This window comes from Chiloscyllium plagiosum, unplaced genomic scaffold (genome assembly GCF_037043375.1).
Source record: "Chiloscyllium plagiosum isolate Xiang-an unplaced genomic scaffold, Cpla_swu_hap1 HiC_scaffold_49, whole genome shotgun sequence".
Lineage (NCBI taxonomy): Eukaryota > Metazoa > Chordata > Chondrichthyes > Orectolobiformes > Hemiscylliidae > Chiloscyllium > Chiloscyllium plagiosum.
Window position 1 is genome coordinate 16570518 of NW_028270187.1, and position 27332 is coordinate 16597849.

The 27332-nt window shown below is 42.7% G+C and overlaps 1 non-coding gene across 1 annotated transcript; it reads left to right on the forward strand.

The window, feature by feature from the left end:
- Positions 1 to 17058: 17058 nt before the first annotated feature.
- trnar-acg (transfer RNA arginine (anticodon ACG)) lies at positions 17059 to 17131 on the forward strand. Its single transcript has one exon. It is a non-coding gene; the product is annotated as a tRNA-Arg (tRNA).
- Positions 17132 to 27332: the final 10201 nt, after the last annotated feature.

Sequence of the window (27332 nt, forward strand, 5' to 3'; positions counted from 1 at the left end):
CAGTCGAAACAAAACCAAGACAGAACTGAAGGCATCATGAGCAGAAGGATGGGAGACTGTAATGCCGAATCAGACAGTGTCCATGTTGATAGACACAGTGACTGTCCCTGGAATCCAGTCATTTGGATTCCGTGCTCTCACAGCCATGGCCTGCGAATCGTTATCATTTATTGTTACCAATATGAAATGCTGCCTTCCCCTCAAAAGTAGAATTATGACCTGGACATGCACACATAAATTGTGAAATTGATATAAATTGATGAAATTTTTTAATTTCATATTTGAGCAGAAAGAGTAACATGTAAACACTTAGATTATCATTAAAATCCAATATTCAAGCCAGTTAGTGTCGTCACAAAATTACAAAACCAGAGGAAGTGCTGGGAGTTGCATGACTGAAGGAGGTGACTGCTCCTGCTTCCGACCCACTTTTCATCCCTTTTGTCCCAAAAACAAGTGCAGAAGCCAAATACTGGCAATCTGATATATATTTTTAAAAAAAACCAGAAAATGCTGGAAGTATTCAGCTTGTCAGGCAGCTTCTGAAAGTGTGGTAGAGGTCAACACCATCACAACCTGATTGTCTTTACTTTGTATTCACGATAACTAATGTCCAAGTCACAACTCATTCAGACACATTTCCTCATCTTTAAAATGTATGCACGCTTTGCCATGAGAAACGTTTTGTCAATTAATTTAGTACTGACAGAATAACCGTCTAAAGCTGTATGAGAAATGTTGCAAACAGTCATACCAGACAAAATGAGGTGCCACGTGAAGAAATATGTGTTTCATTCAGGAAAGTTAAAATAGAATTGTTCATAGAAAATTGTGGTGAACTTTCTGGCGATTTTTTAATGAGGTAAGAAGAAGTCTTGATGATGCTAATCCAAAGCGATTAGCTCCGGTGCTCGTTGCTGTGTTTCTGTTCGCCGAGCTGGAAGTTTTTGTTGCAAACGTTTCGTCCCCTGTCTCGGTGACATTCTCAGTGCTTGGGAGCCTCCTGTGAAGCGCTTCTGTGGTTTTTCCTCCGGCATTTAGAGTGGCCTGTCCCTGCCGCTTCCGGTTGTCAGTTTCAGCTGTCCGCTGTATATTGGGTCCAGGTCGATGTGTTTGTTGATGGAGTTTGTGGATGAGTGCCATTCTTCTAGGAATTCCCTGGCTGTTTTTTTGTTTGGCTTGCCCTATAATGGTAGTGTTGTCCCATTCGAATTCATGTTGCTTGTCGTCTGCGTGTGTGGCTACTAGGGATAGCTGGTCATGTCGTTTCGTGGCTAGTTGGTGTTCATGGATGCGGATCGTTAGCTGTCTTCCTGTTTGTCCTATATAGTGTTTTGTGCAGTCCTTTCATGGGATTTTGTATACTACATTAGTTTTGCTCATGCTGGGTGTCGTGTCCTTCATTCTGGTGAGTTGTTGTCTGAGTGTGGCTGTTGGTTTGTGTGCTGTTATAAGTCTTTAGATTAGATTAGATTAGATTAGATTACTTTACAGTGTGGAAACAGGCCCTTCGGGCCAACAAGTCCACACCGACTCGCCGAAGCCCACCCACCCACCCAGACCCATTCCCCTACATTTACCCCTGCACCTAACACGATAGGCAATTTAGCGTGTCCAATTCACCTAATCTGCACATTTTTTGGAGTGTGGGAGGAAACCGGAGCACCCGGAGGAAACCCACGCAGACACGGGGAGAATGTGCAAACTCCACACAGTCAGTCGCCTGAGGCGGGAATTGAACCCGGGTCTCTGGCGCTGTGAGGCAGCAGTGCTAACCACTGTGCCACCGTGCCGCCCACAAAGTCCTAGTGGTCGCAGTAGTCTGGCTGTCAGTTCAGAGATGTTCTTGATGTATGGTAGTGTGGCTAGTCCTTTGGGTTGCGGCATGTCCTCGTTCAGTTGTTTTTCCCTTAGGCATCTGTTGATGAAATTGCGTTTTTGGCGAATACCTTGTATAGGTGTTCCTCTTCCTCTTTTTGCAGGTCTAGTGTGCTGCCGTGTGTTGTGGCCCTTTTGAATAGTGTCTTGATGCAACTTCGTTTGTGTGTATTGGACTTAGTCTGTGTGTGTGACTTTCCTGTATACCCTTGTACTGAATTCTCCGTTCGGTGTTCTCTGTACCATCACGTCTAGGAATGGGAGTTGGTTGTCATTCTCTTCCTCTCTCGTGAATCGGATTCCTGTTAGCGTGGAGTTGATGGTCCGGTGTGTTTTCCCTATTTCCGCGTTTTTAATGATTACAAAGGTGTCCTCCATTTGTGTCCTTAATGTAGCGACTCAGAAAACTATCTCATACATACACCACGTAAGTCTCCTCCATAGTATTGTTACTGATCTGACTTGCTCAGTCTATGGGCAGATTAAAGTCACACGGAATAGCGAGAAGGCCACAAGATAAAGGAGCAGAATTAGACCATTCAACCCATCGAGACCTCTCCAATATTTGGTCATGGTAGATATGTTTCTCAACCTCATTCTTTGGCTTTCTGCCATCTCCTGTAACTGTTGATCCTCTCATCAATCAGGGACCTATCTATGTCTGTCTTGAAAAATTGCAATGACTTGACCACTAAGCCCTCTACGGCAAAGGGTTCTAAAGAATGACTAGCCTCTTGCTGAAGAAATTCCTCCGCATCTCACTTAAAAATGGTCATCCTTTCTCTATATAATATGCAGTCGGCTCCTGGTCTCTCGTGCGAGTTGGAAATCTTCTCCACAGCCACTTTAATTGCCCCTCTTTGTATTGTTTAAGTTTCAATCAGATTTTCCTCAAACTTCTAAATTGTATCAAGTACAGCCTCCGAGTTTTCAGCATTTTATGACAAGCATTTCTTCCCCCCAGGATCATTCTTTTAAACCTTCTTCGGACCCTCTCCAATGTCATCATATCTTCTGGAGTATTGTGTGCAGTTCTCGTTTCCTCGTTATGAGAAGGATTTTATTATATTGGAGAGGGTTCAGAAAGTATTTACCAGGATGATGTCATGAATGGAAGTCTTCTGTTATAAAAATAGGCTGCGGTTTCTTTTTCACTGGAGCAGAGGACTTCGACGTTTGGCCTTTTCGAGATTTGTAAGATCACGAGGAGCATAAATAAGATTACAATCAAAGGTGAGGGAGTTCGAATCCAAGGGAATATGTTTAAAGTACGAGAAGGAAGATTTATAAAGGACATGATTGGCAGCTTTTGTGTTACACCAGTTGGTCACTGTGTGCAATAAACCGCTAGAGGAAGTGATGGATGCAACTACAGTTAAATTATTTAAAAGTCATTTGGATAAGTAACTGATTAGGAATGTATTGGACGTTTTTGGGCCAACGGCAGGCAGGCGGGTCTATTTTAATTTGGCAATGAGTTCTGCATGGTATATATGGAGTGAATGGTCTGTTAAACTGCTGTAGGACTCTGAAATACCCTTAGATATCGGGCCTAACTTCCTGCAATATTCCAAATGCAGTCTGACCACGACTATGTAAATGCTCAACTGGACAACTCTGCTCTTGTATACGAGGCCCCTTGATATGAATTATAAAATTGAATTTTCCTTCCTTAATTCCAACTGAACCTGCCTGAACTAGGGCTCCCAAGTCACTTTGTGCTTCGGATTTCTGAAGGCTTTCCGTGAACAGAAATTAGTCGAAGCCTGCCTTCTTCTTCTCATACAGCATACCGTGACACATCCCATTTTGTATTGCATTTGCCACTTATTTGCCCACTCTCTTTGCCTGCCTAGCATCTTATGAAGTTTCCCAGCTTTCTTGGCACGACCTATCTCTTCAACTACGTGTAACGTGAATAGTTATGCTCTCAACACCGATGGGTGTGCAAGTCTTAAAAAATCAGTAGCTGCCATCCTGTAAAAGACCCCTCTGTTCTCACTCAGCCAGTCAGCCAATCCCCTCCTTGTCACTAACAGCATGCTTTTACCTTATTTAGCAGTCTACTGTATGGCACTTTATCACATGACTTTTGAGTATTGAATTAGATCACGTCCACCGGCTCTGCTTTGCCTAACTTACTTGATACTTCCTCAAAGAGATCTAGCATAGCTGTCAGACATGACGTCGACTTGATGAAGACATGCAGACTTTGCTGTATTTTACCATCCATTTCCAAATACTGTGCAACACTGTCGTTAGCATGGCCGAAAGTAGGCCGTGTCTGCCTCTCCCCTTTCTTTCAGCAGGGGTGTTGCATTTAAAAATTTCCACTCATCTTGGGCCCACCCTGACGCCGATGACTCCTGAATGATCACGACCAATGCCTCCACAATCTCCTCAGCAATCTCCTTTAGAAATCAGGAATGCAGTCCATCTGGTCTCAGTGACTTAATCCCTTCAGACCTTGCAGCTTCCCTGGCATCTTCTGGTTATTGTTGGCATTTCATTCACTTCTTCCCTACGTGTCTATTAATTCACAAATTTTGTTGTTGTCTTCCACTGTGAAAACTGATGCAAAGTACTTGTTAAACTGCACCATTTCGTTGTTCCCCATTACGTCTTCTCCAGTGCACCAATTTGCACTCTTCTCTCTGTTGTCTCTCCACCATTCAGGCGCTCTGCCTGAATTGCTGATGACGGGCTTTTGCCCGAAACGTCGGATTTTCCTGCTCCTCGGAAGATGCCTGAACTGCTGTGCTTTTCCAGCACCACTCTACTCCAGAATCTGGTTTCCAGCATCTGCAGTAATTGTTTTTACCGAGTTGACTTTAACCCTACTGCGAATCCTCTTGCAAGGATGCGTGCCTTGAAGAAATTTTCCACCTCTCTGTACAAGAATCTCTTCCACTGCTACTCCCAGGTCATTTCCTCTGCCCTGAAGCTACCTTCCCCCACTCTCCTCACTGACCTGTCACCTTCATACCCAACCACACTCACCTATTGTACTCTATTCTACTTTCTCCCCACCCCCACCCTCCTCACATTTATCTCTCCACCCGTCAGGCTCTCTGCCTGTACTCCTGATGAAGGGCTTTTTCCCGAAACGTCGGAATTTCCTGCTACAGGATGCAGCCTGAACTGCTGTGCTTTTCTAGCACCACTCTACTCAAGAATCTGGTTTCCAGCATCTGCAGTCATTGTTTTACCTTACTATTCTCTCCGTAACCTTTTAAATATGTGAACAAACTCTTGCACATTCTTTATATTTCAAGTTCACACACTTACGTAGTAAATCTTAATAACTCATCTTGCCATTTCGATTGTTCTCTGCTCGTTATTGAACCCTTCCAAATGCTCTAGGTTTCACTAATCTATACCAGATGGTGTCTTTTTCTTCTGTTTCTGTGCTCTCCCTGACTTCTCTTGTCAGTCATGTTTTTTTTATCCTCTCTTAAGCATGTTCAGGTGGCGAGAGCAATGGATCCGGTGTTACTAGGAGCTGACGGAGTGCCATTTGGACTTGGGATAACGCCTGCCAACTTTACAGTACAGCACATCGTGTTCATGCCGGTTTCCTGAGCAGATTAGTTCACCCCACTCTCCAGCCCTTTCATGAGCAAGACTGGCTGATATTGTCAATCTTTAATTGCCTGTGTAGACGTCGATGGATTATCTTCTTGAACTGCTGCAGTCCACGTAGTGCACGTGGTCCCAGATTACTGGCAGGTGAGGAGTTACAGGTTAAACACCTGGAAATGATGAAGGAATTGCAATGGATATCCAAATCAACAACATAAGATTATAATTCTACCCCGTCTTCCATCTGTCAAAATGTCCAAAATGATTCACAGGAATGTGAAAAGGCAACACTTGACACTAAGCCACATAAAGAGTTTTTTAGGCACTTGACCGAGCATGTTTGAATGGGTTCTCTCTCAATTATAATCTTCAAATCAATTTTACACGGTAATAGAAGGATTGATCTGCAATCATCAAATTTGGATCAAAGATCACAGCAGAGTCTGACGGAGCCACATCATTTATCCGAACATGAATAGTATGGTGTTCTGAACAGGAAAGGTACAAACTTCGTTGAAAGTCAGGAGAAACAGAGCACGTGTGTGTGGGCGAGGCTTCAGCTGATCATCTGGCCTGGCAAGACGCAAAGGGAATCAGCACAGTGAGAAACTTTGCAAATGTCAGGATTGTGGAAAAGGAGAAAGTGAGGATCGCAAATGCTTGCAATCAGTTTCGAAGAATGTGGTACTGGAAAAGCACAGGCCGTCAGTCAACATCCAATCAGAAGCCCTTCATCAGGAGATTAAATGTCCCAACAATATGAAACAAGGGGCAAAACAAATAAGAACAAGAAAGAGGTCGTACTTCAAAAGTTAAGTGGACTAAAGTTTGAGTCAATTAGACCAGACAGGCTTTATCCCAAAATGTTGAAGAAAGAGGAAGTCAATGAGAGAATGTGGATGCGCTGGGAGTCATCTTTCAAGTTATGTGATCTCTGCAACGTCTCCTGTGGAGTGGAATTCACGTTGGTACCCCACTGTTTCGCTTGTTCAGGAGGCTTTTTATCCGGTCCCACACAACTTTACGAAATACAATGTGGTTGTTGTAAACGTACCAGCATTCATTAAGGATTGTTTACCAGCTGGAAAGCATAGAGTAGGAATAAGCGCACTTTTCTCAGTTTGGTGTTCTGTTACTGGTGGAGTAGCACAAGGATCAGTGACAGCACTGCTGCCTCACAGTGCTAGAGACCGGGGTTCAATTCCACCGTCACGCGATTGACAACATGAAGTGTACACATTCTCAGTGTCTGCGTGGGATTCCTGCGGATGCTGCTATTTCTGCACACAGTACAAACATTCACGGTTCAGATGAATTGCCCATCATATCCAGGAATGTACAGGCTAAGTGGATTGGGCATGCTAAATGCAGCATTATAGGGAGAGAGTAGGCCCTCATTGCCGTGACTGCTTTGCAGGGATTCTATGATTCAATGCTTGAACCAAATTGTTCCCAACGATTATACATGATTTGCACATTTGGACCTCTTGTAATTTTTCCAAACTTGTTGATGACACCAACTGGATCGGAATGTATATTGTGAGGAGGATGGTGGGAGCCGTCAAGTGAAGTTTGACAGCCTCACGAATGGGTCAGTAAATGGCAGTTTATCCATAGCACACGATAGCTCCACAAAGAACTTCAATAATCTGGTAAAATCTGACTACACTTTCGCAAAGTATCTTGAATTTTCGTCATACCCTTGATTTTCTTTGTCCAAGTGCCTTGCTCAACAACTTTATTAAAAAAAAAGAGAAGCTTTCATTTGACAGATGTTAAACTAACTGCTTGTCATTTCCTCCTTGACTTCCCTTCTGTTCTGACTAAATAAAACTCACTGATCTGCATTGGTTCCCAGGATGACTCTCCACTGATTTTATAATTCTCAGATTTGTTTTCAAATCCATCCATGGTCTTACACCCCATTAATCCACCACTGCTTCCAGCACATTCCTCTGTGCTCTTCCCACTCCTCTACTTCTGCTCTCTGTATTCGAACGCTCCTTACCCACCCCCCCCCCCCCACTGCCAAATATGGATTTTACACTGAATGAGAGAGTCTGAAGCAGTGTTGCATTTCACTAAACACTACAGGCTACTTTTCTTGGCGTTAATATGGAGCTCTACTCCATCACCATGTTATCTAAAAAAAATTATATCAATTCATTCTCATGACTATGATGTAGATTCCTGCAAAATACTTGACTATTTTCTGTGTGCTGGCAAGCCCAGTATCTTTCTCTGTCCCCTGTTTCACTTTGATTGTGACATGGCACATTTTACTGCTCATTTATTCACTTATAACTGTCGTTTGTTTGAGGTCTGTATTTCTGGTTTTGTGTGTGGTGGGGAAGTGACAGCCTGATGTGGAATTGCAGAGGGTTATGAAGTTGAAAGTGTGTGGTGTACCTTGAAGAGAGGTAGAATGTTGTTCTACACTGACAGCTTACGAGGGCAGTGTCAGAGTTTACTGGAAAATTGAAAATATATAACATTTGGCTGTGAAATAGGTCCCTGAGTTGGTTGCCATTTTGACGACAATTCAACTTTAACCATCGAGATTCAATTACGTCTCTGTAAACTAAAAGCAAATCGATTTTGAATTTATTATTCTGCCAACATCGAACCAATGAGATAATCTGATTTTGGGGTATAAGAATGGTAGGCATTTTGATCGTCAGACAGAGTTACTGCCATCAAGGGAGAACTACAGGAGGAAAAGAAAAGCCAAAAACAAAAAGACAGATTGCGAAATTAAGGGAAATGACTCTGGCAATTTGTGCAGCTAACACAAAACAAATGTTGGCATGAAAATTGCTGGGTTGCGCTATTGGATCTCATCATCACCATGATCACATGTGCCCCACACGCTGACATTGATAACTCGTCCGAATCTCGTTTCGTCTGCTGCTGAAACTCTCATTTTTCCCCCTTTGATATCATTAGAGGGGACTTTAAATGAAAAGGCTGGCGATTTTGCTCCATTGAAAAATTGCAGTTCTGAGGAACGATGTTTTAAATGAATATTAAACGCGACTGTAAAAATTCAGCGAAGGAACAAAAAATGCAGTGACAGTGCTGGAAGAATGCCACAGAGACCAGAACAACTTAGCAGTATAGTGGAGCTAATGACAGTTAATTTCTCAATAATGATCAAATAAAAGGGCAGAAATAACAGTGGATTTTCACAACTCCAATGTAGTGTGTCATTGTAATGCGAAATGATTTTTGAAGTGATTTCAAGAGCACTGTTTTGATCAGTCATGGCAAGACCAACAAGAGGAGCACAATAGAAGGAATGGCGTCGGGAGAGCATCATGGTAGTAGAGATCACAAACCAGTCAGCTTAACATCAGACTGAAAGCCACCGAGCACAAGAATTAGACTAGTATGGTTGACCTGGTGTGTATTTATTTTACCATGGCTGGTTAAAAGCTGAAAATGTGTTGCTGGTAAAGGGCAGCAGGTCAGGCAGAATTCAAGGAGCAGGGGAATCGACGTTTCTTGGATGCTGCCTGATCTCCAGCATCTGCAGTCCTCACTTTCTCCTCGAAAAGGGTTTAAAAGATCAACGTCAGTGGCATTAATGGAAACGTAGACAGTGAGGTGCCATACTGGAAGTCAAGACAAATTGGTAGCAGGTCATCTCTGGTCCATGACAGTAAAGACTCCAACATGATGATTGATTTCACAACCACCGGGATTGAAATGGATCGAGTGGTTTCATGTTCCCGATGATGGGATTGGACACGTTTACCCATCAAGAGTGACAGCAGCAGCACAGATAGAATGGTGTCAGTGTGCGCGTTAGATTATGGAATGGCTCTGTGAAATGGAAAGAGCGATGTAAAGGAGGGTTAGTGACCATGGAAGTGAGGCAAATCTCTGAAAATGCGTGGGCGTGAATTCTGATTTATGAAATGGAGAATTGTGATATTCCACAGAAGTAACCAATGTTGTGGAATATCATATAATCTCGTGTTCCCAGAGCTAAACTAAGAGAGACTGAGTGGCGCAGCAGCGAAGATCAAACTGGAAATGGGCATGAGGATGAGCCCGCTGTGACGGTGTAAAGGTGCAAAAAATGCCGGGGCTGGGACTCCACAATCACCTGTAGGAACTTCTGTTGACATGGAGCAAGGAGCATTGTGATATCAGATTGGGACCTCCAACTTATATGGAGCAGCTTCTGTTGGCATAAACCAGGGGGCATTGTGGCAGCAGGCTGGAAGTTCCAACCTCCCCTGGAGCAGATTGTATTGATAAGTAGCACGGAGCAATGAGACATCAAGTTGGGAGAAAGTGTACTCAGTTATTTTAATCTGAATTGAATTAGTATTTAGCAGGAACCATGTTTGTAAATTCAGTCAATACCTGTCCCAAGGAAATCTCCCAAAAATAAGGGAAAATGTGGGAAAGATACAGCTCGTGGAGGAGAATCTGTGCAGAAAGAAATGCAGGCAATATTTTCTTTTTCTGACTTTTGTCATAAGACTGACTGCGTATTTGTTTAAATTGCAGCAAGCGATTTTCAGCTCGTGTCATGATATTACATTTCCTGAAAACGCACGCACGTCATTCCAGCAAACTAAACTTCAAATAATTAACGGTATATAATTAGCTCAAAGGGGGAGGACCGAGTTTGGTGCTGGAGGGTTGTTTTTCAGACTGGAGTCCCGTGACCAGTGGAGTGCTACAAGGATCGGTGCTGGGTCCTCTACTTTTTGTCATTTATTTAGAGGTGTAGTGGACAGCAAAGTGAGTTACCACAGATTAGAACAGGATCTTGAACAGTTCGGCCAATCGGCTGAGAAGTGGCAGATGGAGTTTAAATCAGATAAATGTGAGGTGCTGCATTTTGGGAAAGCAAATCATAACGGGACTTCAACACTTAATGGTAATGTCCGAGGGAGTGTTACTGAACAAAGAGCCCTTGGAGTGCAGGTTCATAGGATTCTGATATTTGAAATTTAACTTGAAAGTGGAGTCGCAGGTAGATAGGATAGTGAAGAAGGCTTTTAGCACGCTTTCCTTTATTGGTCAGAGTATTGAATACATGAGTTGGGTGGTAATGTTGCGGCAGTACAAGACATTGGTTAGGCCACTGTTGGAATATTGCGTGCTTATCTGGTCTCCTTCCCATCGGAAAGAAGTTACGAAATTTGAAAGGGTTCAGAAAACAAATAGGATTTTGCCTGGGTTGGAGGATTTGCAATATAGGGAGAGGCTTAACAGGCTGGGGCTGTTTTCCCTGGAGCGTCGGAGGCTGAGGGGTGACTTATTAGAGGTTTTCAAAATTATGTGGGTCAAAGATAGGATAAATAGAAAAAAAGCTTTTCCCTGGGGTCTGTGAGTCCAAAATTAGAGTGCATAGTTTTAGGGTGAAAGTGGAAAGATATATATGAGACCGACGGGGCAACTTTATCACACAGAGAGTGATAAGTGTATGGAATGTGCTGCCAAAGGAAGTGGTGGAGGCTGGTACAATTGCAATATTTAAGAGGCATTTGGATGGATATACGAATAGAAAGGGTTTGGAGGGATATGGACGGGGTGATGGCAGATGGGACTAGATTGGGTTGGGATATCTGGTCAAAATGGACGAGTAGGACCAAAGGGTCTGTTTCCATGCTGTACATCTCTCTGACTCTATGACTCTATTTGATGTTGCCATTATGCTCGAGTTTATCTTGATTTATGGAGGAAAAGCAGGGAACTAATGTTTAAATTTACAGAATCACCGATGATCCCATTCAATGGCTGAACAGACAAGAGGCTGAATGGAAACTTCATCATGACAGATATTTTTTCATTATGAATCGCGCTGAAACACGAAGTGGGGAGGATTGGACTGAAGCAGAGGTGTTGATTTTCTTGCCTGGTTAAATTTTTGAATATGACAGCTATTTCTCCTGTCCACGTTAACATCACAACTCTGAAGCATGAAAGCGTGAAGAACACGTGGGACAAGTGGTGCAAAGTCTAACTTGCCTGACTCCAGATCTGAACATTGTAAGTTTCACTCCACTCGAGCTCGAGGTTAATGCAGGTATTTATTACACTTACAACCTAATGTTCCTCATTGTTATGAAGCCGAGATGAAGTTTGAGCTCCTGATATGCAGACACGAGAATCTCTTTCAGTACACGTCCCGGAGAACATCACAGTCAATGTCGCCGCGTCATCACAAGTGAGGAACACCAAATAGTCCCACACACTGCGAATCGGCACTTTTCAATTTCACAGAGCCATCGACCCAATCGCTGCGGCTCCTCGAAATGGCAAGGAAACAAAATAAATATCTCAGTCTCATGTTGGTTCATGGAGTGCCGAAGCACCTTCTCCTTCTTTAAGAGGCTGGAACATTGACTCTGATGTTCGTGGAGACATTGATTGATTCGAAGCATTGAAAGGAATCCTATCACAGATGCCCAGCTGTTGATGCTGAGCAAAACAGCCCTTACGGGGAATTGAACCCGGGCCGCAGTGGTAAAAGTGCCAATTCAGAACCACGACACGACCAGGGACGAGTACAGCGGTCAGACGCACGTAGAGTGACAGCTCTCAAATGTGTTGGACGCGTTCTTTGCAGAAACAACCGCTTCACTATTCTCATTCCATTTTCCATCTCTTTGCCTTGTAAGACTTAGCATGATAAATACAGACTGAATACCTCAGAAGGTTGTGTGGATTTCATCATAATGAGTTGCAGATTTATCCACCACCACTGGTGGATAAAGTTTTTACTGCTTATATACTGAAAACTTTCTGTATCTTACATTTAGTCTGCGCCACATGGCGCTTGACCGAGAGATACCATTTCGTTCAGGCTAATATGCCTTCATCTCTCATTGTTTCGCACATTTCAATCATGTTTCCTCACAATCTCCTCTTCTCCATTGAAATTAGATCAGAGAAACTGATCGTTTCCAAAAAAAAAGCACCCTTTGCTGAATACTGCATTGTGTCCTTTTTTCTGAGCATGATGTTCTAGTGATCTCCGGTACATGTCAGTAAAAATTGCTACATGAGCACTGATCTCACAACAGCAGTATGTAAATGGATCGATTGGTTTTAAGGTCCTAATTGTGGGATTGGGTCACGTTCGCCCAACAACATTGACTGCAGCTGCACAGCCTGAACAATGTCAATGCGAGTGTTTGATTGCCAAATGCCTCAGGGAAATTGGAGGAACGACCTAAAGCAGGGTTACTGATCGTGGGATGGGGAGAAATCTCCCAGAATTGTTGGGTATGAATCCTGAGACATAGACAGCAGAGATGTGAAAGGGCGAGGGTTTGAAGGAGCAAAATCATCACCTCGACGAATATTTTCATGTCAAAAAAGATTGATTCGCTCCTGCTTTTGTTAAGCATGTCTTACTCCGCATAAAACGGTAACAAGTGACAATACTGGAAGTCAAATTGGAGATGGTCATTCTGCTGCCACTACGCCAAGTGCTAACATTGCACAATACCGGCACCACATGGAATAGCATGATGCAAAAAGCAGCAAAGATAGTGGCAGAGGATATGTTAGGAACAGGACTACATGAACAGTAGTAATACTTGACAAACAGTGACTAAGACATGCAAAATCATGGTGGGCTGAATGGTTAACTTTAGTATCTCCAGAGCCGATGGATATTTCATCACTTAGTTTATTGAAGGCGAAGATTGATATAGTTCTCCAGAAAATGAAAGCGTCAGGGAATAGTGCAGGGAATTGCTGGAACGTATTTCTGCAAAAGAAATGTAGTTTTCCTTCGGTTTCTTAACCAATTGCGTCATGCAAGCAAATGTCCACTGCTGTGGAATATCATATAGTGCGAGGTTTCAAGCCTGGAATACGAAAAACTGTATGGTGCAACAGCGAAGATCAAACTGGAAATGGGGATGGGGATGAGTCAGCAGATATGGGTTCAGTAATGAAATCAGTGAGTGTGAAGTATTTCGTTGAAAGTATAGAGTGAATTGAAATGCCGGGGACCGGGAGTTCCAACATCGCGTGGAGCAGATTCTATTGACGTGTTATACGTCGCATCAGCCTGGGAGCTCCAACGTGAACTGCAGCAGCCTCCATTGACACGAAGCTGGGAGCACTGGGACATCAAGCCGGTAGTTCCAACTTTACCTGGAGCAGCTTCTATTGACATCTGCACAGAGAGAAACGGAGGTAATGTTTTCGCTCTCTAACCTTTCTCATATGGCTAACTCTGCTCTGGCTGGAATGGTTTTTTTTGTTCATTTCATTTTATCGAATTTCTTGTAAACTCGCACAGGTCGTTAAAGTACTTTCAAACTTCGAAAATTAGCTTGAATGCGATGTTGTGATTAGGCATTAGTTTATCAAAAGTGATGGAGCAAAATCAGTGAAGTGAATTTGAAATTCATCAGATGAGCGGAGATCCCATTGAATGGCTGAGTAGACACAAAGTGAATGGAAGTTTCATGAGGCTGAATGTCTTTTCGTTGCAAAACCTCCCACTGCGCAATGAGTGGATGATTGGAATGAAGCAGTAACAGTGGTTATCTTTCCTGGTTATTCAACTTGTGAACATGAGTACGATTGGTCATGTCGTGTTTAGATCACAACTCTGGAGAATACCAACCTCAAGCACGCGCAAGCGCAGTGTCACAGTGGATAATACGCTTGGTTACGGTCCAAAAATTGTAGTTAAGATTTCGACTTGGTTCAAGAGCAAGACTGGCAGGCTTCAAATTCACATACAAGCTAACTTACCGCACAATGTAACACATACATCGGGCTAGTGGCACAATGGATAACGTGCAGAACTACAGATCTGCTGAGTGGAGTTTCGATTCCAACCTGGCTTGCGGGCAGCGCTGACTTTATTGCACTAATAACTGACTGTTCTGAAGCCCAATTGAGTTTTGCACCTTGAACTGCAGGGTCAAGGGCCCTTTCATTAAATGTCCCTGCTAACGTCAGAGTCAATATCCCAGAGTCATCACTGGGAGGGGAAGCTGAATTCGTCACTCACGCTGCCCTTTACACCTGTCAACCTTCCGAGGTTCACTGTGGCACCTGTGATTGGGAAGGAAACAAGACACAGAGCCAAGTCTCAGCTTTGACAATTTTGGGAAAATCGTTAGGAATCAGAATCAGAGGAGAATGGAGAGTGAACTGTTTGAATGAGCAGAGACTGCCGAGGCACCGTCCCCCTTCTTTAAGAGACTGGGATGTCGTCTCTCATTTCTCGATGTCATTAATTGATCCGAGGTACTAAGAACACTACACTTGCAGGTGGTCTGCTTTTGCTGATGTTGTTGTCAGAATCGAAACAAACCCCAACTCCCGGACTGAGAATCAAAGCCGGGTCACAGCGAAGGATGCAAAAAAAAAATGGAACTGCTCGCCACCACGGACAGCTACACGAATACCACGTATATGTAGAATGACAGCCCTCAAGGTCGTTGTACATGGTTTCGTTAGATGCAATCGCTTAACTATCTTTATTCATTTTCATCACTTACCCTAGTTTGCAAACACAACTCAAGTTCAGATCCGTGTATTTCTGAAGGTGATGTGGGTTCGCCTCTGTGCATCTCTTCATAGAGTGAATCCAGATTCAACCATATACTTGCTAATGAGATTTTTCTGCATATCTCCCCAACCCTTTCCACCTCTGAACTTCAGTTTATGCCCCTATTGATCGGTCAAGAGGAAACGTTTCTTTTAGCTTGCATTGTCCATGTCGCTCATTACTTAGTGCATATGAAACAAGTATCGTCACAGTTTCCTCTGCCTTAAGAAAACAACCCCAGTCAAAACAATCTGTTTTCATAACCTAAACGTTTCAACTTGGTCAATTTCTGCACGGTTTCCAGTGCGATCACATGACTACTGTAATGTGAGATGCAGAACTGACCATAAGACCATAAGACATAGGAGTGGAAGTAAGGCCATTCGGCCCATCGAGTCCACTCCGCCATTCAATCATGGCTGATGCGCATTTCAGCTCCACTTACCAGCGTTCTCCCCGTAGCCCTTAATTCCTCGCGACAACAAGAATCTATCAATCTCGGCCTTGAAGACATTTAGCCTCCCGGCTTCCACTGCACTCCGTGGCAATGAATTCCACAGGCCCACCACTCTCTGGCTGAAGAAATGTCTCCGCATTTCTGTTCTGAAATGACCCCCTCTAATTCTAAGGCTGTGTCCACGGGTCCTAGTCTCCTCGTTTAACTGAAACAATTTCCTAGCATCCACCTTTTCCAAGCCATGTATTATTTTGTACGTCTCTATTAAGTCTCCCCTTAATCTTCTAAACTCCAACGAATACAATCCCAGTATCCTCAGCCGTTCCTCATATGTTAGACCTAACTGCATATCTCCCCAACCCTTTCCAGCTCTTAACTTCACTTTATGCCCCTATTGATCCGGGCATAAACTGCAAGCAACTGCACGCAATATTTCGGGGGAACCGAATGAACAAATGAAATAAACGACTGGAGAAAGCCACAGAAACCTGTCGTTTCCAATAAAACATCTTTTGCTCAATCCTGCGCTGTGCACTTATCCTGAGCCCGATGCTCCAGTAATCTCTTGTCCGTGTCAGTAAAAGCTGCTCCACGAGGATTAATTACAGAACAGGTGCATCTAAATGGATTGAATTGCTTGAAGATGTAGACCATGGGATTGAGCACTTTCACCCAAAACAGTGACTGCAGCAGTACAGAATGAACAGTGCAAATGTGAGTATTATATTGCGCAGTACCTCAGTGAAATGGGAGGGTGGACGTTTAGGCAAGTTAGTTCTTGTGGGAGGGAGAGGTTACTCCGATAAAGGGTGGTTATGATATGTGAAACGCAAAGATGTGAGACAGCGGGTGTTTGAAGAAGGAAACTGATCACCACGAAGAGTATTTTTATGTAAAAAATAGATTGATTTTCCCAGCGTTTGCTAAGCACATATTACATGGAGTAAAACGGGAAAAATGCCGATTGCTGTGACAGTGATTCGAGCAGAACTTGCTGTGTTTACAATGCCAAGGAAGAACCATTTCATGATACTGGTGCCACATGGAAAATCACGATGCAAAAAGCAATAAGGATCATGGCAGAGATTATGCCAGGAACAAAACCACTCGCACAAAGGAATACTTGTGAAACAGTGACTGAGATGTGGGAACTCAGATTCGGTTGAATCTTTCACTTCTGTGCCCCGAGACACTGTAGTGATTGCAACACTGAGGTTGTCGGATATTACATTTGCGAGATATCTACAAAACTTCAAATGATCGCAAAGGTCGTTACTGTAATCGAGACCTCAGAAAATTAACTGGTATATCCGATGTGGTGATTAGGCTCACGTTCACGTCAGTTATGCTGAAGAAGTGGATACGAAATTCATCAGATCAGCAGTGATAACATTGAATGACTGACCAGTCAGAGTGTGAATGGAAGCTTCATGAGGACATATGTGTTTTCTTTTTGAAAATTCGCTGCTTTGAAAGGTGATGAAGATTGCACTGAAGCAGTGACGGTAATTATCTTTATCGCTTGTTCAATTGGTGAACATGACTGCTATTAACGATGTCCGTGTTAACATCATGGCTCTTTAGGCTCCGCATCAGGCCAGTGGCGTAATGGATAACGCGCCTGACTACGGATCAGGAGATTATAGGTTCGAATCCTACCTGGCCTGGTGACAGCGCAGACTTCTAATACGCATAAAAACTGATTTTTCTGAAGTCGAAATACGGTTGGAGTTCCTAATCTGCAGGTAAGAGAATGCCTTCATTAAATGTACCCGAGAATATGAAAGTCAATGTTCCAGCGTCATCACAGGAGGGAAGCCAAATAATCGCACACGATACTCATGAGCATCTTTCCATTTCATAAAGCCACTGATCGAATAACTGTTGCTCACGGTAATGCTCGGCTTTGAGCATTTTTCGAAACTCTTTGGTCAGTAGAATCAGAGAAGAGTGAAGGGTTTACTGTCCAACTGATCTTTATAGAGCGTGAGTTCCAGACTCTACCACTCGCTGACTGATAAAGTTTTCCTACAAGTCTATTCAAAGCTTTCTGCATCTTATCTGAAATCTACAAACCCTGGTGATCGATCAAGAGCAAATATTACCTTCAATCTTTAATTCCATGCTCCTCATTATTTCGTACATGTCAAGTGGGTGGCACGGTGGCACAATGCCTGAGATCCGGGTTCAATTCCCGCCTCAGGCGACTGACTGTGTGGAGTTTGCACGTTCTCCCCGTGTCTGCGTGGGTTTCCTCCGGGGGCTCCGGTTTCCTCCCACAGTCCAAAGATGTGCAGGTCAGGTGAATTGGCCAAGCTAAATTGCCTGTAGCGTAAGGTAAGGGGTAAATGTCGGGGTATGGGTGGGTTGCGCTTTGGCGGGTCGGTGTGGACTTGTTGGGCCAAAGGGCCTGTTTCCACACTTGAATGTAATCTAATCTAAGAAAAAATGTGTTTCCGCACAATTAACTTGCTCTGAGAAAAAACAAACTCGTTTTGCCTCGGCCACACCACTCAAAACATTCTTATGCTGGCAATGCAGAGCGTAACGTCGTTATTTGTTTTGGTGAATATATAGTAAAATTTACTCGGAATATTTTAGTTAGTTTGACTTCCAGTTTTTAAAACAGAGAGAAAATTATTCACAATATTAAGGGATGAAACACAGTGAATGGAACATAGAATATCCACAGAACTCAGCTATCCAAAATAAACTTAATTATGCTTTTCCAAAGGTACGCAACATTCCTGATAATTATACCCCGTAAACACAGAGTAAAGATGAAACAAGTTGACAGGTCGAAATTAGAGGGGCAGAAGAAGAGAGACAGGCACATCACTTGCATCGATGGGCACCTTGAAAGCTTTCTTGTGATTAGTTGTGGATGATACTTTGGCAATAGGTAACAATGTATTTAGGCTGTCAAATACATTTTGAAAGTCTTGTGTTCACTGAAATTTCTTGCCTGTTTTTAACAATTCGGTGACTGGAGCAGTCCCACTGATAACATTCAGCACAAACGTTCAGTAAAAGCCACTCAATCCGGGGAACGGTCATACTGCTCCTTTCGTCAACAATGTGTAAATGTCCCCTGTAACTTTCGATTTCGATTTCGTGGGGCTATTTGTCCGCGTTCAACGACATATCCCAGGAAGGTGACGTTGGCTTTGGCAGATTTAGTTTTAGTTAGGTTTACAAACCAGTTTGACATCCGAACTCGATCAAACAAGCCCGATAAATGCTGTAAATATTCAATCCATAAGAGAGTGACAGTCACCAGGCACAATATACACCACACAGTTGCGTATCTGGCAATTACCTTGTCAGTTAACCTCTGAAATGTGGCTGAAGTGTTTTCCGTACAAACGGCATTACTTTAAATGTCTGCAGGCCAGTTGGCGTTATAAAATTGCCTTTGACCTTTCTGACAAGGTTCACTGCCATTTGAGGAAGTCCAGCTTAGAAATATAAGTTACTCTTCCAATCTTTTCCACGCAGTCCTTCAACTGTCCATATGTATTTGCGTCAGTCTTTCTAACAACATTGATTTTGTGACCGTCCACACATAACTGTTGGGACATATCTGGCTTTGGCGCCATGGTGATTGGTGAACTCCATTAATTGAAACTCACTTCCGTTATGCCAGTTGGAGCATACGTGATATCTCCTTATGAATTTGTAAAATTTTAGAGGGTTATGCCTGCAATGATGTTACAAAGTTAGAACAACTCTCCGATATTTACATCATCTACAATTCGATTATTAACTCCCAGTTTATTTCAGCAGATCTCTCCATGCAAGAGTAATAACTTTTTCGATTTTCTTCTGGAAGATAACTGAATAACTTTACCAATATTGGACAACTTTTGGATTATCCAATTTTATTTCAGGAACGTCCAATGCAGAATTCCCTGACATTAGTTCTTCCCAGTGTTTCGTAGCCAATAACACATTCTCCACTTGCGTTCGTTCTCTCCCAAAATACCGTTAGAACATATTCCCATCGGACATTCTGTGAGATTCTTTCATGCCTGGAGTCGCTATCAAGTAGCTAACCTCACTCAATTTCCTCTCAATTTGATCAGGTCTTCTAAACCTTACTTTAAAGTTTCACCGATTAATGTAATTCAAATAAATACATTATTCCCAGTGGCAAAATTGTGATTTTTTTTATTTCTCATGCACTTCCTGCATCACCATTTGCTGCGATACTTTTAAATACTGTCTCTACAACTCCCCAACATTATTTAGTCCAACTCTAAAATTTGACACATCGTCCAAATGTGTGGTCTCTGTAATCTGACTTATTAATTTTCCTTCATAAATTTTAATGGTCCTCTTACCTTATGCCCAAAATTGGTTTCAGATGGACTTAGTTTGGTGGATTCTTTTGGTACATCTCAGATCGCAAACAGCACTGACGCAACTCCCTTATGGAAATAATCTGGCTATTCCGAACCATAAAACCTCAACATAGTCTTTAATAATTGACGTCACCTTTCCAGTGCACCGTGTGATTCTGGATGGGACACAGTAGATTTGAATCGTTTTATTTTCAAACTATCTATATACTCCTTGAAAAGTTTGGATATGAAGTTTGGCCATTGAGCTAATTGTATCTCTGATGGTAGTCTTAATCTAGATTTTAAAAAAATCGTAATTCTACCACAATCCTTTTAGCTGTCATATTGCACGATTGAACAACATTTGGAAATCTCGTCAATACATCAATTTCTGTTAATTAATGCTTATTCCCATCTTTTATTGGATGTAGGGAACCTACACAATGAATGAAGACACTTACGAAAGATTCCTCGAACGCTGGGATATGTATTAATCGTGCAGTCTTTATTATTTTCCATGGTTTTCCTCTTAGTTGCAAAGTATGATGCGTCTGGCAAAATTCAAATGCATTCCCTGCAATCCAGGCCGGTAAAAATGTCTTTGCACTTTAGCCTCCGTTTTCCTCATGCCGAAGTAACCTCCAATTTGTGGCACATGCGGAACTCGCAGCACGACGTTTTTTTACCCTACTGTAAAAAAGTTCTGCCCATTTCTCACTTGCTTGAATATGTGTTCCTCTCCAATTCCTCCTTAACATATCATTTGCTAAGCAATATCACACGAGGATGCATTCACTCTCCTTCCAAGTGCATTTCTTCTGATCCAACTGCTTTATTTTTTCTTCTTTCTGCTGTAAATCAGTAGCACAGCAGAACTGAATATGCTTGCATTTTAACGCTTGTCCCCTGCTGTGTCCCACTTATCTGATAAAAAAATATTTTGTAATCATATTTCAGCTTCCTTATCCGTGCGTTTTGATTTCTCCTGCTTCAGCTTGTGACTCTGTGATCGCATTAAGACACAAAGAAAATTCCTTTGATAAACATCCTGCATTGCGACTCTTGCCTGCATCTTGACTGGCTTTTCAACTGGAGTAGGCAGCACGCTTACCAGTGATTGAGCTATATCACTTGCAAGCACAAATTGTATTCTTGAAGCTGAGAATCGTATATCTCATACTGCTTTAAACCTGGTGTCCTTTCCTTATCTCTTGCGTCTAACTCAAGCTGCTTCATTTTCAAATAAATTTTAACCATCTCTAAAGATACTCATGGATTTTGCAGCTTAGTTAAATGCTGAGCTATTGCGAGAATGATCTCTCCTTCCCTCACAGAAAGAGGCAAATACAATCTCAGCATGTCTGCTAATTCCAGAAGCCAGGCCTGAATTATTTTTTGTAAAACTACCAACTTTGCATCTGCCATAGCCAGACAACTCGTTGTACCTAAATGAGATATTGCTTTCCTCGGCATTGTCTACTCCAATCCAAATCAACACCCGTAATGAAGACACAAGCACCAATCAGTTGTTATTTTAATCCACCAACTACCTCCCGATTTGTTATGGACGAGGCTAAAACATTCAAAACTTTATTAAGCAGACAACCCCGATCGTAACATTATACTTTTTTCTTTAAGTTTATGGTGAAAATTACCTGAGGAAGCTAGTTACAAACATTATTCACAAAATGACGGATTGAAAAACAAAATCCAGACTATAGAATACCCACAGAACTCAGTCTGTCCAAAGGAGACTTACTTATGCTGTTCTGAAAATATACAACAATCCTAAAAAAAACCAAGCACCTTAAACACAGTAAAAATGAAACAGCAGCTTACAGGTAAATTTTAGAATTGCAGAAGGAGAGAGGTTATTAGTTCGTGCGCCACTGCTGCAGGATCTAAAAACCGGAATTCAGCTTTCCAGAATGACCACTCTTTTACCATTATACAGTTCATTTTAAAAACATAACATCCTTGGCCTTCAGCCTCAGCTGTTGAGGGAGAAACGAAAAGCCTCACAGCGAACACTTTCATCTCTGTAACACTTCATCCGATTCTGAGCCTGAAATGTTTTACAACGCCTTTGATAAAAAAAAGATATCAAGACACATTATCCTTGAGAAAAAGTACAGCTCCGTTTTTTTTTTAAAAGAGAACATCTTTGTGACAGCCCAGTCCGTCCAAACTATCTTCATAAGTGGAACTCTTCGAACAGACTATATCCGGGTAAATCTGTTTTGCACCGTTTCCAATGCTATCACATCCCTGCTATAATGATAATTGCAGAAAGACACACAATACTCCAGCTAGAGCCGATTGAGCAAATGATATTAACAACTTAGAAAGCCACAGAAACTGCACTTTTCCAATCATGTGACTTTTACACAATATTGCCCCGTGGAGAAAGTGAGAACTGCAGATGCTAGAACTCAGAGTCGACACTGTGGTGAGAGAAAACACAGTAGGTCAGGCAGTATGCGAGGAGCGGGACAACTGATGATTCGGGCATAAACCCTTCATCAGGAATGAGGTTTTGTGGCCGTGGGGACTGAGAGATAAATGGGCCGCTTGGGGGTTTGGGGGCATGATAGCTTAGAATGCGATGAGAAGGTAAAGGTGGAGTTCTGACAAGAGGTGGAGCGGGTAGGCTGGAAAGGTGATGTGCAGGTCATGAGGGCAATGCTGAGTTAGAATCATGAAACTAGAATAGCGTAAGGGAAGGACGAATGAGGAAACTGGTGATCCCATGTGGCATCAAGGGCCCAAGAGGGCGATGAGGCCTTCTTCTTTCAGGCGTCAGGTGTTTAGGGAATGTTAATGAAGGAGGCGCAGGACCTGCATGTGCTTGGCAGAATGGGAGGGGGAGAATGAATTGCATCAATGATGAGCTTCCAACTGAATTTCCAAATTATCATTACGAACATGTTGTTACATCTCAGGAATTGTACTTAACACTACCCCAACTGAGGAGAAGGCGAGGATTCCAAATGCGAGAAATTAGAGTCAGGAAGGATGGCGCTAGAAAGCACAGTGGTGCGGCAACATCTGAGGACCCGGAGTGTCAATGTTTCCAATTATGCTGACGAAAACATTATGGTCGAAACATCGACTTTCCTACTCCATGGATGCTGCCTTACCAGGTGTACTTTTCCTGATCCACACTTTTAACTCGACACTACCTCAGCTCAACTGCATAGGAAAATGAAGATACACCTGTCACCACTCAGTTGATTCTTCTGTCGCATGCAAAACAAATCCAACATTCTTTTCCCCATAAATATCAGGTCATTCAGATTACTAAAGAAAAAAACTACCGAGGCTGAATATCTCAGCGAAAATTAATAATTGTTTTAGAATTCAGTAGTCTGTCACTTCAACTGAATGTTTGAATATTAAAATTGGTACAGGAAAAGAGAAAGCTGCAGTTTAATAACTGCTACATTCTGTTTCTCAAAAGAAAAAAGAGTTTCATGAACTGGAATGTTTCGATCAGGCAATGCACACTCAACTCGTCAAGTGCTTATAGGAATGGAGGAATATATATTGGCTTCGCCACTGCTGAACAGATGAAAAATATCATTTTGCTTTCCGAATTAGTTGATGCTCCTGCAGAAAAGTCAATGTGACTCATATCCCAGCACAGCCAGTTTGGTGTGTATTTCAGAGTCCTGCAACATTTAAATTAATTTAAAAGATCTTTAATTTAAAAGATCCTTATACATATGACATTCTCCATTTCATAGTGCATTGGACAATACTGTACCCACTCACTTATTCATCGGTACATCATTCAATTTTAGTACCCCTAACGTTCCATTCACGACTTAACCACCAAAATACTTTCACAAAAAAAAAGTTTGTTTTTAAAACCGAAAACTGAGCTGAAGCAATGACTGTTGGAAATCAACCATCATTCTCTCACTCTCTATACCTTATTTAGTGTGTCCCAGTGCCTGTCACCTTAAACCTGTGCCCTCTAGTTTTGAACTTCATCATTCTACGCATACGATTTAGGCCAGTTGCTTATCCATCGCCCTCAGCATTTTATAAATGGTGAGAACGTTACGCGCTACCTGGAACATTCCTGCGAAAAAGGCCCTGCCTACCCCATCTCCACGCTTTACCCAAGCCCTCAGGTCCCCGTAACATCCTTGTAAATCGTTCGTGGACAGTTTCAATTTTCACAAAATCCTTCCTGTGGAAGTTGACCATAATTGCAATCAGTATTCCAAATGTGATCTCACCAATGTTCTATATCGCCACAACATGATATTCCAACTTGGATAATCGACTTTCTGACTAATGACAAAAGGTGTGCCAAGTACGTTCTTCACCATCTTGTCTACTTGTGACACCACTTTATCTGCTTTTATAGATTTTGCCTTGACTGATAAAGTTGTGATTTTCACTATGTTCTGCTGCCTTCACAGATATGTGGCCCAACATGCAAAGTCTATATGTTCTTCCAGGTTTCCGCGTGTCCTGCCATTCATTGAGTAATCCGTTGATGTGTTACTTCCAATGTGCATTACCACATGATTTTCATGGTTAGTTTCAACATCCCCTATCTGAATGTGACATTTGACAAATCCATCTCTGAGCTCCTCCATCCTAAGACCTTCTTCCTCACTATTAACCACTTTGCTCATATTCGTATCATCGACAACTCTGCTTACCATTTCCCACAACTTGTTCTATATTCTTGACACACATTCACAAACAGCATGGGACCCAGCATTCATCCTTGTGTTACACCATTGAATACCAGTTCCAGTCACACAAACAGCCTTCTATCACCATCCTGTGCCTCCTACCACCACCAAATTAAGTTTGGATCCAAGTTGCCTGGCGACCTTAAATCCGTTTTCACTTTTATCCTCTTACCAGTCTCCAGTGTAGTGTCGTCTTAAAGGCTATGTTGAAATCCACACAAACAACATCAACTTTACTGTCCTCGTTATAAAAATCCTGATCGCTTGCCAATGAAATATATTTAATCCAATCTGTTAGGCATGACATTCTGTAACAAAACCGTGATGACTCTCCCTGATGAAACCTTGCCTGGACAAGTGGCAGTTAACTCTCTCCTTCAGGGTTTGCTCCAAAAGGTTCCCTTGTAACTGATGTGAGACTCACTATTGTGTGATTCTCTGGTTTATCTCTCCCAATCTTGCTGAAAAGTGGAACTGCATTAGTCCAGTCCACTACAAACCCAAAGTGGAAAGTTAAACATTGCTCAGAACACCTGTAATTTTCTCCCTTGCCACAGAGAGGAACATAAGATACAAGTGCGTCCTGAATTGGGAATATGCCCACTTCAACTGGTTAGAACCACGAACACTTCCTCTGTCCCTATGTCAAACTTCTTCAGAACCTTTCCATCCCTCTTCCTACATTCTGCCCCTATATCTTACCACAACAGGAATGTTCGCTAGCTGAACAAGTAAAGTGAATCACTCAGTTATCCCCTTTGCTGACACAACTGTACTGTCACACTGGAAGGAGAGCATTCAGATATTTTAAATTAAAAACGCTGTATTAAACCTATGCATGGCCTATAATGGTAGTGTTGTCCCAGTCGAATTCATGTTGCTTGTCGTTTACATGTGTGGCTACTAAGGATAGCTGGTCGTGTCGTTTCGTGGCTAGTTGATGTTCCTGTATGCGGATCGTTAGCTGTCTTCCTGTTTGTCCTATGTAGCGTTTTGTGCAATCCTTGCATGGGATTTTGTACACTATCCTCATAGGTCAAGACAAACAAAGAACAGCCAGGGAATTCCTAGAGGCATGGCACTCACTCACAAACTCCATCAACAAACACATCGACCTGGACCCAATATACCGGCCACTAGAGCAGACAGCTGAAACTGACTGCTCCTTTAGCACAGAACTATGTTTCCGAACCAACGTCTCTATCTCAGGCTGACTGCAGTGTTCCACCATAGCTCAGCGCATGCTGAAAAAGCAACAGACCATTTTCTGTTTGAGGACCCCGCAACCCTCCATATTACTTTCAATCATTTTAGAGGCCTGAAGCCTCCCATGACCTGGCCCCCGCCACACCCACCCGGCCTAGTTATAGCATAGCAGCCAATACGCACTACTATGGTTCGTCATAAACAGTCTCCGTGATCAGTTGTTAATGCTCCAAACAAATCATTATCGATTCCTATGTCCAACTGTTAGTCTCTCTCTTTCGGCTCTATCCCGACATCTTGTTTCCTCCTAATTATTGCACCCCCACATATCTTCTGCGTATAGACCAAATTTTTTCTGAAAACCATCAGTGCTGGGGACACCGTCACTGGACCGAAAATGTTAACTCTTTCCAACATCTTTTGGTCTTGCCCCGAGGAAGCTTGATACTGTGCTTGTGCAATCACCCCCTGCACATAAGACAGAACTGTGTTAATCCTGAAGTTCTCTTGTTGATGAATCCCATTACAATATGAGCCATTGGCATCGACTTCGTAGGTCAATGAATATAGAAATCATGTTGTTGTGGTTCTGTTCGCCGAGCTGGAAGTTTTTGTTGCAAACGTTTCGTCCCCTGACTAGTTGACATCCTCAGTGCTTGGGAGCCTCCTGCGAAGCGCTTCTGTGGTGTTTCCTCCGGTATTTATAGTGGCCTGTCCCTGCCGCTTCCGGTTGTCAGTTTCAGCTGTCCGCTGTCGTGGCCGGTATATTGGGTCCAGGTCAATGTGTTTGTTGATGGAGTTTGTGGATGGATGTCATGTCTGTAGGAATTCCCTGACTGTTCTTTGTTTGGCTTGACCGATGATGGTAGTGTTGTCCCAGTCGAATTCCTGTTGCTTGTTGTCTGCGTGTGTGGCTACTAAGGATAGCTGGTCGTGTCGTACCACTGGGACAACACTACCATCATAGGTCCACTACCTGGACCCAATATACCGGCCACTACAGTGGACAGCTGAAACTGACAACCAGAAGCGGCAGTGACAGGCCACTATAAATACCGGAGGAAGCACCACAGAAGCGCTTCGCAGGAGGCTCCCAAGTACTGAGGATGTCACCCAGTCAGGGGACGAAACGTTTGCAACAAAAACTTCCAGCTCGGCGAACAGAACCACAACAATAAAAGTTCATGTGGAACAAGCTGCTAAACCTTTCCTCACAATCAGCACATTCTGTACTGAGTCGTGCTCCTTGGCAGGTGTTATGAGATTTCTTTCCAATTAACATTAACCAATTAGAGAGTGTGCACCTAACACGTACCCATCCTAGCCGTCCATACTCCCTGCCCTGGTGAAATTTACTCCTTGTGTGTCTGCACGCGTCTTTCCAAATATTTTAGAATCAGCTTCTGAATAATTTTTCCTGCGAAAAAGTAATAATTTTTGAGTTCAATAGCTGTAGAGGGAAAAAAGAAAACGTGCTCCAAACTTCTCTTTATCATTCATCAACTGGTTTTGAAGTTCTAAACTCTAGATGTAGATCCATCCGAATGAGGGAATTTCCCTCCTGTTTACTCTTACCAAATTCACATCACCTGGAAACCTTCTCT